The sequence below is a fragment of the Nomascus leucogenys genome, chromosome 2 (assembly GCF_006542625.1).
Source record: "Nomascus leucogenys isolate Asia chromosome 2, Asia_NLE_v1, whole genome shotgun sequence".
Taxonomy (NCBI): domain Eukaryota; kingdom Metazoa; phylum Chordata; class Mammalia; order Primates; family Hylobatidae; genus Nomascus; species Nomascus leucogenys.
The window spans coordinates 66,413,204-66,426,055 of record NC_044382.1 but is presented as its reverse complement, the minus strand read 5'-3'; the positions used below and the strand labels follow the sequence as shown (position 1 = coordinate 66,426,055).

General features: G+C 39.3%; 1 protein-coding gene across 2 annotated transcripts in view; it reads left to right on the top strand.

Moving 5' to 3' along the window:
* The window catches only part of FTO (FTO alpha-ketoglutarate dependent dioxygenase), a 413,852-nt gene that overhangs the window by 124,986 nt on the left and 276,014 nt on the right, over nucleotides 1-12,852 (top strand). The window lies entirely within an intron of this gene.

Below are 12,852 nucleotides of genomic sequence, written 5' to 3'. Positions count from 1 at the left end.
ATGCACATGCGTGTGTGTGTATCATGTGTCCTTTTTAGTCTTGTCACACCTGTATGTCTGCAGAATATGCCTCTTTCTCATCTAGCCATGCTAGCTGGCTCATTGTTATACTGTACTCTGAATATTTTCACACATAAGCACTACTGTCATTTGTCTCTCGTGTGCCCAGGAGAGCAGCCTCTTGGTTTCATACAGCCAACTGTCTTTCTCTACATCTCAGAGGAGATTGTACAGTTGCTATAATTAACTTGCTGATAAAGAGCTGGGGAAACAAAAATCTGTCAAATCTTTCCAGGTTCCCACAGGTGCACATTTCCAGACTTGCCAAAATATTTTATTATGGTTGACATCAGTATCTTGATGGGTGTGAGTTGTCAAATATGGACTTGTTCTTGGCTTCATACAGTTTGTAACTACTGTCCTTCCTTGCCAGAAGCAGTTGAGGTAGGTTTTGTAAGCAGACAGTCCTCTATTTTCAGGAAACTCCCTAGCCCTCTACCCAATTCTGCAGTTTTCGACCTTGTTGGGTGGCTGTGGTAGACTTGTTCTTGCATTTTTTGATATATAATCCCTTTGAAACAGAGATCATAGGCCACCTCTTAGTAGCCCACCCAAATTTCTCTTCTTCTTTTATTGTTTCTCTGTGTTTATGGCCCTCATTTTTCCTTAGAATAGAATTATAAAAATGGTAGTTGAACAGATCGAGGAGAGCATGACTCTGTTGACTTTCTTTTGTGCCTGATTATTTGGCAAAGGGATACAAGACATAGTATCAGCTCTCCTGTCTGATTTACTGGAAGATGTTTGGAAAACCAGAATTCTGGATATCCCATCAGGGAATGACTGGAACTTTCCAGGGTCATTATTTTCTGACAACTCTAGTTATTTGATTGGATTTTTGTTTGTTGTTGTTATTTGTTTACTAAAATGACTGTTTTGGAAAAGAGATTCAAGAAAAAAAAGATCTTTAAAGTACTCTTTAAATTTCTTACAATTTCCCAGTCTCAAAAATTTCCTCAGAACTACTAATATTTTTTCTAACTTTACCTTATGTCTTCAGTCTGAAACAAGGAACTAGTTTAGCGTTTGGAAATTTCACCACTTTCCCTGGCATCTCAAATAATGATGCTGACCTAAGAAAATCGCTTGAAGGGATTTAATGCTGTCCTAATGGAAAGAACTGAGATCCTCTGATCTTTAATAAGGACTTGCCAGGGATTTAAGAACTATCACATCCAAGAACTCTGATGTGAACGAACAATGGAGTTAGTTTCTTTCTTAAGGAGACAACTCTCCAAACCTGAAGCAGTGGTATGTGATAGTACAAAGCTCTACAAAGATGTCTTTGTGCTCCCAGTTACTCTCAGCCCTCCAGTTTAATAGTCCTATTGTACTCCCTTCGGCGTGGGTGATCAAGTAGTTTTTGAAACCTAGAATATCTTTCAGAAAGGAATTTAAATGTCTAATGAATAGTTTCTATGCTCAGGAGTAATTAAGACTGATAAAGTATACAAATATAAATTACATATAAATATAGAAATGTTGGTACTTAACGAGGGAACTGTAGAATTTGAATCTGTAAGAGCGGTGTGCAAACTCCTTTGTTCTCTTAACCCCAGAAATTCTCAGAACTCCATCTAATAATAACAGCAATACTGGGAATGCTCATTTATTGAGCACCTACTATGTGCTACGTGCTGTTATAAGCATTTTACATGCATTAACTCACTTTATCTTCCCAACAATTCAAAGAACAAAATAGTAATGAAGTACTATTGCTATCCTCATTTTACAGATGAGGAAACTGAGTCACAGAAGGTTGATTAACTTGTTCATGGTGATGCAGCAAGTAATTAGCAGAGTTAGGATTTGAGCACAAATATCCAGGCTTCAGAATCTTAACACCTAAGGCTATGTGCATTATGAGCAGGTGTTTCTTATCCCAGCAGTGTAGCCATCTCAGGGATTTTATTATTTTACTTTTTTAATTTTTTGAGACAGAGTCTTGCTCTATCTCCCAGGCTGGAGTGCAGTGGCACGATCTCAACTCACTGCGACCTCTGCCTCCTGGGTTCAAGTGATTCTCCTGCCTCAGCTTCCCGAATAGCTGGGATTACAGGCGTGCACCACTACTCCCAGCTAATTTTTTGTAATTTTAGTAGAGACGGAGTTTCACCATGCTAGCCAGGCTGGTCTTGAACTCCTGACCTTGTGATCTGCATGCCTCGGTCTCCCAAAGTGCTGAGATTACAGGTGTGAGCCACGGCGCCCGGCCAGGGACTTGGGTTTTTAAAATGTCCACCTTCTGGAAAGGTTAAGGGGACGTTCCACTTGCTTTTTCTTGCAGGTCCTGGTGTCTTCCTTTCTCCAGCCTTACTTCTCACCCACGTCTGCTGTAGCTTTCTAGCACATACTCTCAGATGATTGGAATGCACCAGATTATCTTATTTGATGAAACAGAACCTTTCTGTAGGTGTCTGGCTGTGTGTCAGACGGTGTACAAAGCATGTGGTTCTGGGTCAGATGGTGTACAAAGCATGTGCCTTGAAACTCTGTGGTGGGCGCATGCCTTCTAAGTGACAAGTGATATCTGTTTAGTTTTCTGGTCTTATAATCCTTGGCAGAATGCCAGAACTATGGCAAAGGTGGACTTGAAGAGAATCATTTGGTTTAAAACCTTAGTTGAGGTTGAGAAGGGCTTAAGGAGGTCACAGAGAGTGGACACTTCAGAGAATTGTATTTTTTTCTGTGTCCTTGAACTTGTTTGTCAATGAGCTGTTCTAGACAGTTTGGGAACTCCAAAGGTAAATCAATGGCTTTCTCACTTTGAGGTAATAGGTGAGGTTAGGTGGGCGCTCATGATTATAATTATGAAATGATGAAACATTAGATTTGAAAGAGACTTTTGAAATCACTTGATTCTAGCCTCTCATTTTACAAATGAAAACACTGAGAAGGGAAGTGGCTTGGCCAAGGTCACATTGCTACTTAGTGACAAGAGCAGGGATTTAAGTTGGAAAGTGTTCCTTGCCACTGGAGAGGTTCACGTAAAATGCATTGGGAATTCAGATACAGAAGTGATTGCTTCCTGCTGAAATTAAATTCAGTTGAAGCTTAAGATCTTTCAAGACTCTGCTCTCAATACCTTTTCCCAGAGAAATCTTCCTGTAGATTTATAATGAGCCAGTCATCCCTCTTTGGTTTATTTTCATGAGTAGAGGTCATTGAGAAGTAATTTGTATAGGATACGTGTAATTATATACTAAATTCATTGGCTTTCACATGCCATTCTAGTTAATAGATATCTCCAGTAGGAAGATTGAAATGGTACAATTTTTAATCAGGAATGGCTTCGGGGAACCATATGTAAATAGGCAGAATATTTGATTTTCCTATTCCAGCTTTGCTGGCAATTGCTTGTTACTCCTAGCTATAAAAAATGAACTTTATCAGGGAAGGCATTAAAAACTCAGTGTTTAATATGGTCCAGCACCTTGTTCTTTGACTGGAACACCTTCAGAAACATCACTTAGATCAACAGTAACTATTGGCTATCATTTTTGTTTCTTTGTTTGGAAGGAAACATTTTCTGTGGAATTGTCTTTCTAGAAAGAAAAGCAATTCTTAAGATTTTAAACTAGTGCCAAGTATTGCATATTCTTGACATTATTTTCCAGACCTCCCACAAAGAGCCAGGAAGGCAGCTGGGTGCGGAGGCTCACGACTGTAATCCCAGCACTTTGGGAGGCCAAGGCAGGTGGATCACAAGGTCAGGAGTTCAAGACCAGCCTGGCCAACATGGTGAAACCCTGTCTCTACTAGAAATAGAAAAATTAGCCGGGCGTGGTGGTGCACACCTGTAGTCCCAGCTACTCGGGAGGCTGAGGCAGTAGAATTGCTTGAACCTGAGAGGCAGAGGTTGCAGTGAGCTGAGATCGTGCCACTGTACTCCAGCCTGGGCGACAGAGTGAGATTCCGTCTCAAAACAAACAAACAAACAAACAAATATCCAAAACCCAGGAAGGCTCACAAAAGGAAGAAACCGGTCCATGTTTCCTGTTGAGCATGTGATAGGCTGGAAAGTAGAGACTCCGCAATAATGTTCTTGGAATTCTAGGATTTCCATTCATGTCTTTGATTTGGGAAAAATTGCATCCCCTTAAGGATGGAAATTTGTTCCCATAATTCTTGAATCTCTATTTTAACATGACTTGCTGTATATTTCTCAGCTCATCACTGAGACCATGAAAAGCTAGTTTATAATTACAGCTTGGAGTTTTGGAGTATTCATAAAAACGCTGTGATGTTTAATGTTATCTTAGCTTCCCAGCATCCCTGTCTAAAATCTCAAAGCTTATTTGACCTAGCTTTGTTTTATTGTATCATGCTGTGCCTTGTCAATGATTTTTGAAATCACTTATACTGCTCAGTAAAACTTGTTTGGTCTTATAAGTCCCATTTTTGGGGGTGACCAGCCAGTTATGTATTCATTTAACAATAAGGTCTCCCATGAAGGGCCAAGAAGGCTCACAAGAAGACCAAAGGGGGGAAAAAACTTATTTGATCTACAAAGCTACATTTTTTTCATGCCCATGCAATTATTTTTTCATTTAACAATAAGCGTCTACTATTTGCTAGTCAGTTGTCTAGATGCTGAGCATGTATCAGTGAACAAAACAGACAAAAATCCCTGCCCTCATCGAGCTCACATTCTAGCAAGGGAAAACAGAAAATAAAAGTAGATTGTGTAACAAGGGTGAGGGATCATCTTACAATTTTAGATAGGAGAGCCAGGCAAGGCCTTGTTGAGGGGGTAACATTTAAGCAGATTGGAAGGAGAGATTGAGCCACTGAGAAATTTGAAGGGGCAGCACATGGGCGGGAAGATAGAACATGATTGGGATGTTTCAGAAGCAACAAGTGTGGATGGAATAGAGTGAGAAAAGAGGAAACGAAATGAAGACAAAGGGACAAGTAAATGGGTGGCAGAAGATAGGGCTTTGTCATGTTAGAATACAAAGTAGTAGGTTTGGATTTGGAGTGAGATGGGGAGCCACTGAGGAGTAGAAGGGAAGCAACACCAGAAACAGGAGAGCTCATAGAGGTGACCAAAGTAATCCAGACTAGAGATATGATGGTCTAGATTAGAAGAGGCAGAGCAGGGGAGAAATGTGTAAATACAGTCCTGTAACTTTTTACCAACAAGGAGAGCGGCAGTGTTTCAGCACTGGTGAGAAAGGATGACCAGCAGTGGCGTCTCCCATTTGTCAAGAGAAGGCTAAGCCTGTAAGAATGGCTACATTTTCTCCCCTCTGTGAATGGCTTTATTCGGGAATAACTGACGTACAATAAGCTATACATATTGAACATTTATAGTTTTATAAGTTTCAACACACCTGTGAAACTATCCCCACTATCAAGATAATGAACATACCCATTATTCCAGAAGTTTCCTTGTGCCCCTTTGCAATTCCTCTTCCTGACAGATGTTTTCTTTTTTTATTGTTTTTTATTTGTTTGTAGAGACTGGGTCTCAATATGTTTCCCAGGCTGGTCTTGAAATCCTGGCCTGAAGAGATCCTTCTTGCTGAGCCTCCCAAAGAGCTGGAATTACAGGTGTGAGCCATTGCGTCAGCCTGGATTTGTTTTCTGTCACTAGATGAGTTGGCATTTTCTAGAATTTTAACCAGATGGAATTATATATGTGCATGATTCTTTAACTTAGCATAGTTATTTTGAGATTCATCCATGTTGTTATGTGTATCAGTAGCTCATTCCCTTGTATCCTTTTTTATTTCAATAAAATATACATAAAATTAAGCATTATAACCATATTAACTGTACAGTTGAGTGGCATTAAGCATCATGCCACACCGAATCTCTGTACCCATTTAAACAATTACTCCCCATTTCTCCTTCCCCCATTTCCTGGTAACCACTGTTCTGCTTTCTGTCTGTACTATATTTCACTGTTCTAGGTACCTCATATAAGTGGAATCATACAATATTTGACCTTTTGTGTCTAGATTATTGATATGGCTTGGCTGTGCCCCTGGCCAAATATCAACTTGAATTGTATCTCCCAGAATTCCCACATGTTGTGGGAGGGACCAAGGAGGAAGTGGTTGAATCATGAGGCTGGTCTTTCCTGTGCTATTCTCATGATAGTGAGTAAGTCTCACGAGATCTGGTGGGTTCATCAGGGGTTTCCGCTTTTGCTTCCTCCTCATTTTCTCTTGCCACTGCCACGTAAGAAGTGCCTTTTGCCTCTCGCCATGATTCAGAGGCCTCCCAGCCATGTGGTACTGTAAGTCCAATTAATCCTCTTTTTGTTTCTAGTTTCGGATGTCTTTATGAGCAGCATGAAAACGAACTAATACAATCATTTTACTTAACATAGTGTCCTCAAGATTCATCCATTTTATGGCATGTATCAGAATTTAATTCCTTTTTAAAGATGAATAATATTCCATTGTATGAATACACCACATTTTGTTGATTGTTTCATCCATCGGCTATTCATAATAGCCATCTTTTGGCTATGGTGGATAAAGCTGCTGTGAACAAATATCTCTGTATACAAATATCTGTGTGAGTCTCTGCTTTCAGTACTTTTGTGTATATACTTTTTTTGTGTATATACTTTTGTGTATGTACTTTTGTGTAGGATTGCTGGATCAAATGATAGGTCTATGTTGACATTTTTGAGGAACTGCTATACTGTTTTCTACAGCAACTGAACTGTTTTACATTCTCGCTGGCAATGCACAAGGGTTCTAATTTCTCCACATCTATGCCAACACTTACTGTTCCCTGTTTTTTGATAACAGCCATCATAATGGGTATGAAGTGGTATCTCCTTGTGGTTTTGATATGCACTTTCCTAATGATTAATGATGTTGAACATCTTTTCATGTTCTTAGCCATTTATATATCTTCTTTGGAGACATGTCTATTCCAGTTGTTTGCCCATTTTTGAATTTGGCTGTTTTTTAGTTGTTGAGTTTTGTGAGTTCCTTATGTATTCTAGATATTAATTCCTTATCAGATAAATGACTTGCAATGTTTTCTTCAAGGATAGCTGAACTTTTTTTTTTTTGAGATGGAGTCTCGCTCTGTTGCCCAGGCTGGAGTGCAGTGGCGCAATCTTGGCTCACTGCAAGCTCCACCTCCCGGGTTCACGCCATTCTCCTGTCTCAGCCTCCCGAGTAGCTGGGACTACAGGTGCCCACCACCACGCCTGGCTTATTTTTTGTATTTTTAGTAGAGACGGGGTTTCACCATGTTAGCCAGGATGGTCTCGATCTCCTGACCTTGTGATCCACCCGCCTCGGCCTCCCAAAGTGCTGGGATTATAGGCACGAGCCACCGCGCCCGGCCTGAACTTTTAATGATATATTAATGTGATGAGCAAGGGATCAGAGAACAGTGGAATAGACTTTACTGTCCATGACATTGATTAGGCACTTAAATTCTATACTACTGAATGACATCATTCATATTGGTATTAATTAGCTATGGGACCTTAAGCAAGTTACTTAAATTATTTGTGACTCAGTTTTCTCATCTGTAAAATAGTGATCAGAGCTGTATCCACCTCAAGATTGTGAGAATTAAACACTTGTAAAGTGCCAAGAACATAACAGCAGTAATTAGCACATAGTAAGCATTCAATACTGTGTTATTTTTAGTTATTATCAAAATTATTCATTCATATCATTTTTACAAGTCAAATATATTTGTAAGATTTGTTAAGGAAGAAAAAGCAGGAGTTTTTACACCTTTTCTTCCCAATTTCCTTTCCACAGGCAATCATTTCTACTCTTTTCTTTCAGGTAATGCTTTTGGTAGTTGATAACATACTTAGATTGTTTTGAACATTATATATTGGCTTCCTGAAATGGAAGGTGAAGATTTACTTAGCTCTCTTCTTTCTCCCTGCCTGCCTACACATGTACATGCTTCTGATTCCCATTATAGATTTACTGTAATTTTGATTATATCACTATTCAGCCTTTATAGTTATCATATATATATACATGAGAATGCCTTCCAGAACCTGTGATCTGTTATCCTTTTCTTTTCAACTTTTTTTCTTGCATTAATGGTAGTCTTGCTTTTTGTGTATTTGTATAGTTTTCTATGTAGTTATGACTAATTAAATCCCTTGCTATCTACCACATCTCCTCTTCTCAAGAGCTTCAGAGCCATCAGATATTCTGTCCGTTTCATTTTCTTGGATCACTGTCTTCCAGAGTCTTCTCGTCTGCTCCAATCTGGCGTTCTATGCCTGATGCATGGGGATCCCCTTCCGTGATCTCTTCATTGTAATCCAGCAGATTCCTTTACTTCTCTCTTTTGTGGACTCCTCACATTCCTGCATCCTGGCCTTGCTCTTTCCTGACTGTTTTCTTATTTTGGTGGAGCATGTCCTACAATGTTTTCTTCAGAAAGGATGCTTAGGAGGTAAATTTTTAAGACCTTAAATGTCTTCAATCATCTTTATTCCACCTTGGCATATGTAGATTCTTCCAGTATGAAAACCTTGTTAGGAAATAATATTTTTTTCAGAATCGTAGTGACATTGCATTACTGTCTTTTATCTTACAGTGTTCATGTTAAGAGTTCTGAATTTTTCTTCAGCTTTTATGTCGCTTTTTTTGTTGGATCTTTTTTTGAATGCTTTACAATTTCACAGTGATATTTTTCACTCATTTTACTGTCATTGTGTAGGGCTTTCAATCATGCCCTTCAATTGTTGGACATTTTCTTGAATTGCTTTGTTAGTTATTTCTTCTTCTGCAGTTTTCTCATCTCTTTGGAATGCATATGATTTAGTTAACTTTCTGGACTCTTCCTCTAGTTTTCTTGTTTATTACCTTATTTTCAATCTTTATGTTTGCTTTTTAGTCTAATATCTGGGAGATTTTCTTAACTTCCAACCTATTGATTTTTTTTTTTTTTTTTTTGAGATGGAGTTTTGCTCTTGTTACCCAGGCTGGTGTGCAATGGCACAATCTCGGTTCACTGCAACCTCCACCTCCCAGGTTCGAGTTATTCTTCTGCCGCAGCCTCCTGAATAGCTGGGATTACAGGCGTGGGCCACCACGCCCAGCAAATTTTTGTATTTTTAGTAGAGACAAGGTTTCACCATATTGGCCAGGCTGGTCTCAAATTCCTGACTTCAGGTGATCCACCCGCCTCAGCCTCCCAAAGTGCTGAGATTACAGGCATGAGCCACTGCACCCGGCCTGTCTATTGAATTTTCAGTATTGAAATATAACATATATCATAAACATACAGCTTGAAGAATTGCCGTAAAGTAAACATATCTGTGTACCTAGCACCCTGGTCAAGAAATGAAACATATCAGCATCCTAGAAGTGCTGCCTTCCAGTGTCTGCTTCCCCACAACAGTAAACACTCTCCTGACTTCTAAGGCCATAAATAGTTTTATGTGTGTTTGAATTAGACTTGTAAACTTGTAAGCTCCTTAAAGATGTAATTTGTGTCTTCATCCTTCTTTGTATCCGCATATAGTGGCAAATGAATATTTTTTGCCCCAAATCAGTTAAGTGTTTGTTGTTCTTGAGGAGTTTGTACTATTCAGTTACATTGTGGCCACTGTTCAGTAACTCTTTGATTTCTGCAACTGCAGTCTCTGTTTAGTAATAGGATTTTTTAGATAGCAAATAATAATTCCAGACCTAAAGAGGCTTAATTTAAAAAGGTAAGGAATTGTCTCACTTCATCCTAAGAACAGGGTTCTCACTGGCTTCAAGTGGACCTTGTTCCAACAGTAATGATGTGATCAGTTTCAAATTTCTTTCCCTCCCTCTTTTGGGCATTCTAAAGCTCATGGCCCCCAAATGACTGCCCCTAGCTTTTGTGGCCACTCTCTCTTTTTCCTGAGCTTTGGGGAGGAGAGAAACTGGGTATTGGGTGTGTACTTTGAACTCTGGATCAAGCTTTACCTGAAGCTAGATGAACAAATAATGACCCTCTTTTGATTAACGCAGTTCGGTTCTGGTTTCTGTGTTATTTACAATGTAAGGGTTTCCTGTGAGTCTCCACAACTCTCTTTATACCTTCCTGAGGTTGCCCAAGGAATTGAAACCTCTACTGTTAGAAGCTCTGGTTTGGAGAATATTGTTTGAGAAGTATCTCTGCTTCCTTACCTGAGTTTGTATTTTACTTCAGATAATATAGTGATTTTGAAGCTTTATCTAACGGCCTGCATAGCAGTTTTTCTCTCCTTTTCATACTTTCAATTTTTCTCCCAAGTCCATGAAACATGATGTAATGAGGTTCTCCTTTGTACTGTGAATATTTTTATCTTAAATTTTTTCCCCAAATGCTTAATCTGAAAGCTGACAGATTGATGTTGAAGGGCTTTAGATTTTTCTGTAAAGAGTTTTCACTATTTCACCTGAAATCCTAGAAAACTTATAATTAATTTTACAATTTATCTGTGTCAAGGGACTACGTTTGTCTTGAATTGCTTGTTTCGAGGCATCTGAGAGCAGCTTCTTGTTATAGATTCTGAGCTGGGAATGATTAGGTTTTTTTTTTTTCCCCACCGCTTCAGACTTTTCTAAATTCTCCATTTTTTCAGACCATTCATTGCTCCGTTGCTGAGGAGTATGTGCTGTGTCAGCAGCAAGCTTTTCTTGCAGCCTATCAAGGAAAGCATTTCTAAACTGTAGAACTCTGGCAGGGAGGCTTCTCCTTGGCTAACCTTTCTTTCCTAGTGATGTAGTCCATCAGCTGTGTTTCCTAAATGCTCTCTGGCTTATACAGTACCCATTTGTTACTACGTTGGGAACCTGTCTAGAAAAAGTGTAGTAATTATGCACGAAGAAGCTCGTACCTTCTAGAGAGATCATTCTGAAAACAGATCTGACTGGTGAAAAAAGGCTTTAGTGTCTGTCAGTAGCCTCAGTGTAAGGTCTAGATTCTTTCCTGTGGTTCATAAACCCATATCCTGGTCTCCACCCACCTCTCCAGGCTCTTCTCTTGCAAGTCCATGTCATTCATGTGACACTCTTGCAGCTGGGAATTGATTGTGCTCTTATACACACACCATGCCATTTCCCTCCTAGAATGTGTCTTCCCTATGTCACACTTTCCCCTTTTGCCTTCTGTCTCCTTTCATTCTACAAAATGGATTTCCCGTCCCAGATGTGGGAATGTCAAAGATCAGCACTGGACAGATAAGGCATCATTAGACTCCATGGTACCAGCTGGCCATCTACAACTTGTGAGTTTCTCCTGCCTCAAGATCTGTGACATGGATAGCAAGGGACCAGCCTTTTAAAGCTCCTCTAGGTGTGGAGTTAAAGAAACAGAGGAAGTAATCACAAGAGTGGGAATCTTTTGTTTTTTTTTTGAGATGGAGTCTTGCTCTGTCACCCAGGCTAGAGTGCAGTGGCACTATCTCGGCTCACTGCAACCTCCGCCTCCCAGGTTCAAGCGATTCTCCTGCCTCAGCCTCCCGAGTAGCTGGGATTACAGGCATGTGCCACCACACCTGGCTAATTTTTGTATTTTTAGTAGAGATGGGTTTTCACCATGTTGGCCAGGCTGGTCTTGAACTCCTGACTTTAAGTGGTCCGCCTGCCTCAGCCTCCCAAAGTGCTGGGATTACAAGTGTGAACCACCACACCAAGCTGAGAATCTTTTGTATCTTAGCCCTTGGCTAAGGAAATAGAAAGTAGAGAATAAGAAATAGGGCTATTTTTAACAAAACATTAGCCAAGTGTGGTGGCACATGCCTGTAATCCCTACCACTCAGGAGGCTGAGGCAGGAGAATCACTTGGACCTGGGAGGTGGAGGTTGCAGTGAGCCAAGATCACGACACTGCACTCCAGCCTGAGCAACGGAGCGAGACTCTAGTCTCAAAAAAAAAGAAAGAAAGAAAGAGGGCTATTTAAATGTATGGTGATGATGAATATGTATTGAACCTATGAGGGAAGTTCTTGACATACACTATTATGTATGTTATTAAATATGGTACAGAATTTTTTGTGATATATTTTATTCGAGTATCACTGTAGTCTCTACTGTCATACTCTGGCTTCTGTCTTTGTTTCCTATAGAGCTGTGGTTATAATTAGAAATATAAACAAAATATTTTGTCCTTTATTAAATAGAATTTTTTCTCAAAAACTAGCTGGCATAAAACATTGAATGGGTTAATTTTGGGGGGAAGTTTTGGACAATTTAAACTTGACTTTTAAACTTAACAGTCTTTTGTATTTTGTCACATCTTCTACTTATTTAACAGTTTGGTTAGTGGGAGCTGGGAGTGCACCAAACACACTGAGGTACTTAAAATCTTTCTAATTTTATTGAGGCTTAAAGGCAAGTAAGAACCTGTTGCCTCTGCTTGTTGCCAAAATAACATGGGGCAAGAGTAATCAGTTACAGTTGCTATAGGTAATTACAAGTTGATTTCACTGAGAAGTAAGAACACTATATTTAACAATAAAAGTTTATCAGATGTAAAACTTTCCTCCTCCTTACACAGCCTAAGGAAGGGAAAAACTCTCACGAAACTATCATTTTACTGAGCAGATTTCAAAGGTATTGGATTTTTGGGAGACATCAAGAAAGACTAATTACAATTATTGTCTCTAATTGTCTTTATTGATGCCAGCTTGAGAAGAGTACCAGGATGAAAGTTAGAAGGGAAAGTAGTCAAGCAGACTGTTACCCTATAAAGATTCCCACTTAATAGACTGTCCACATGCAGTGGCATTAAAACTTCATAAAAACTGTTCCTTATAGTTTGAAAATTATTTTTTTTGAAGTCATTAAATTGGTTTTCTATTTATTTATTTATTTATTTA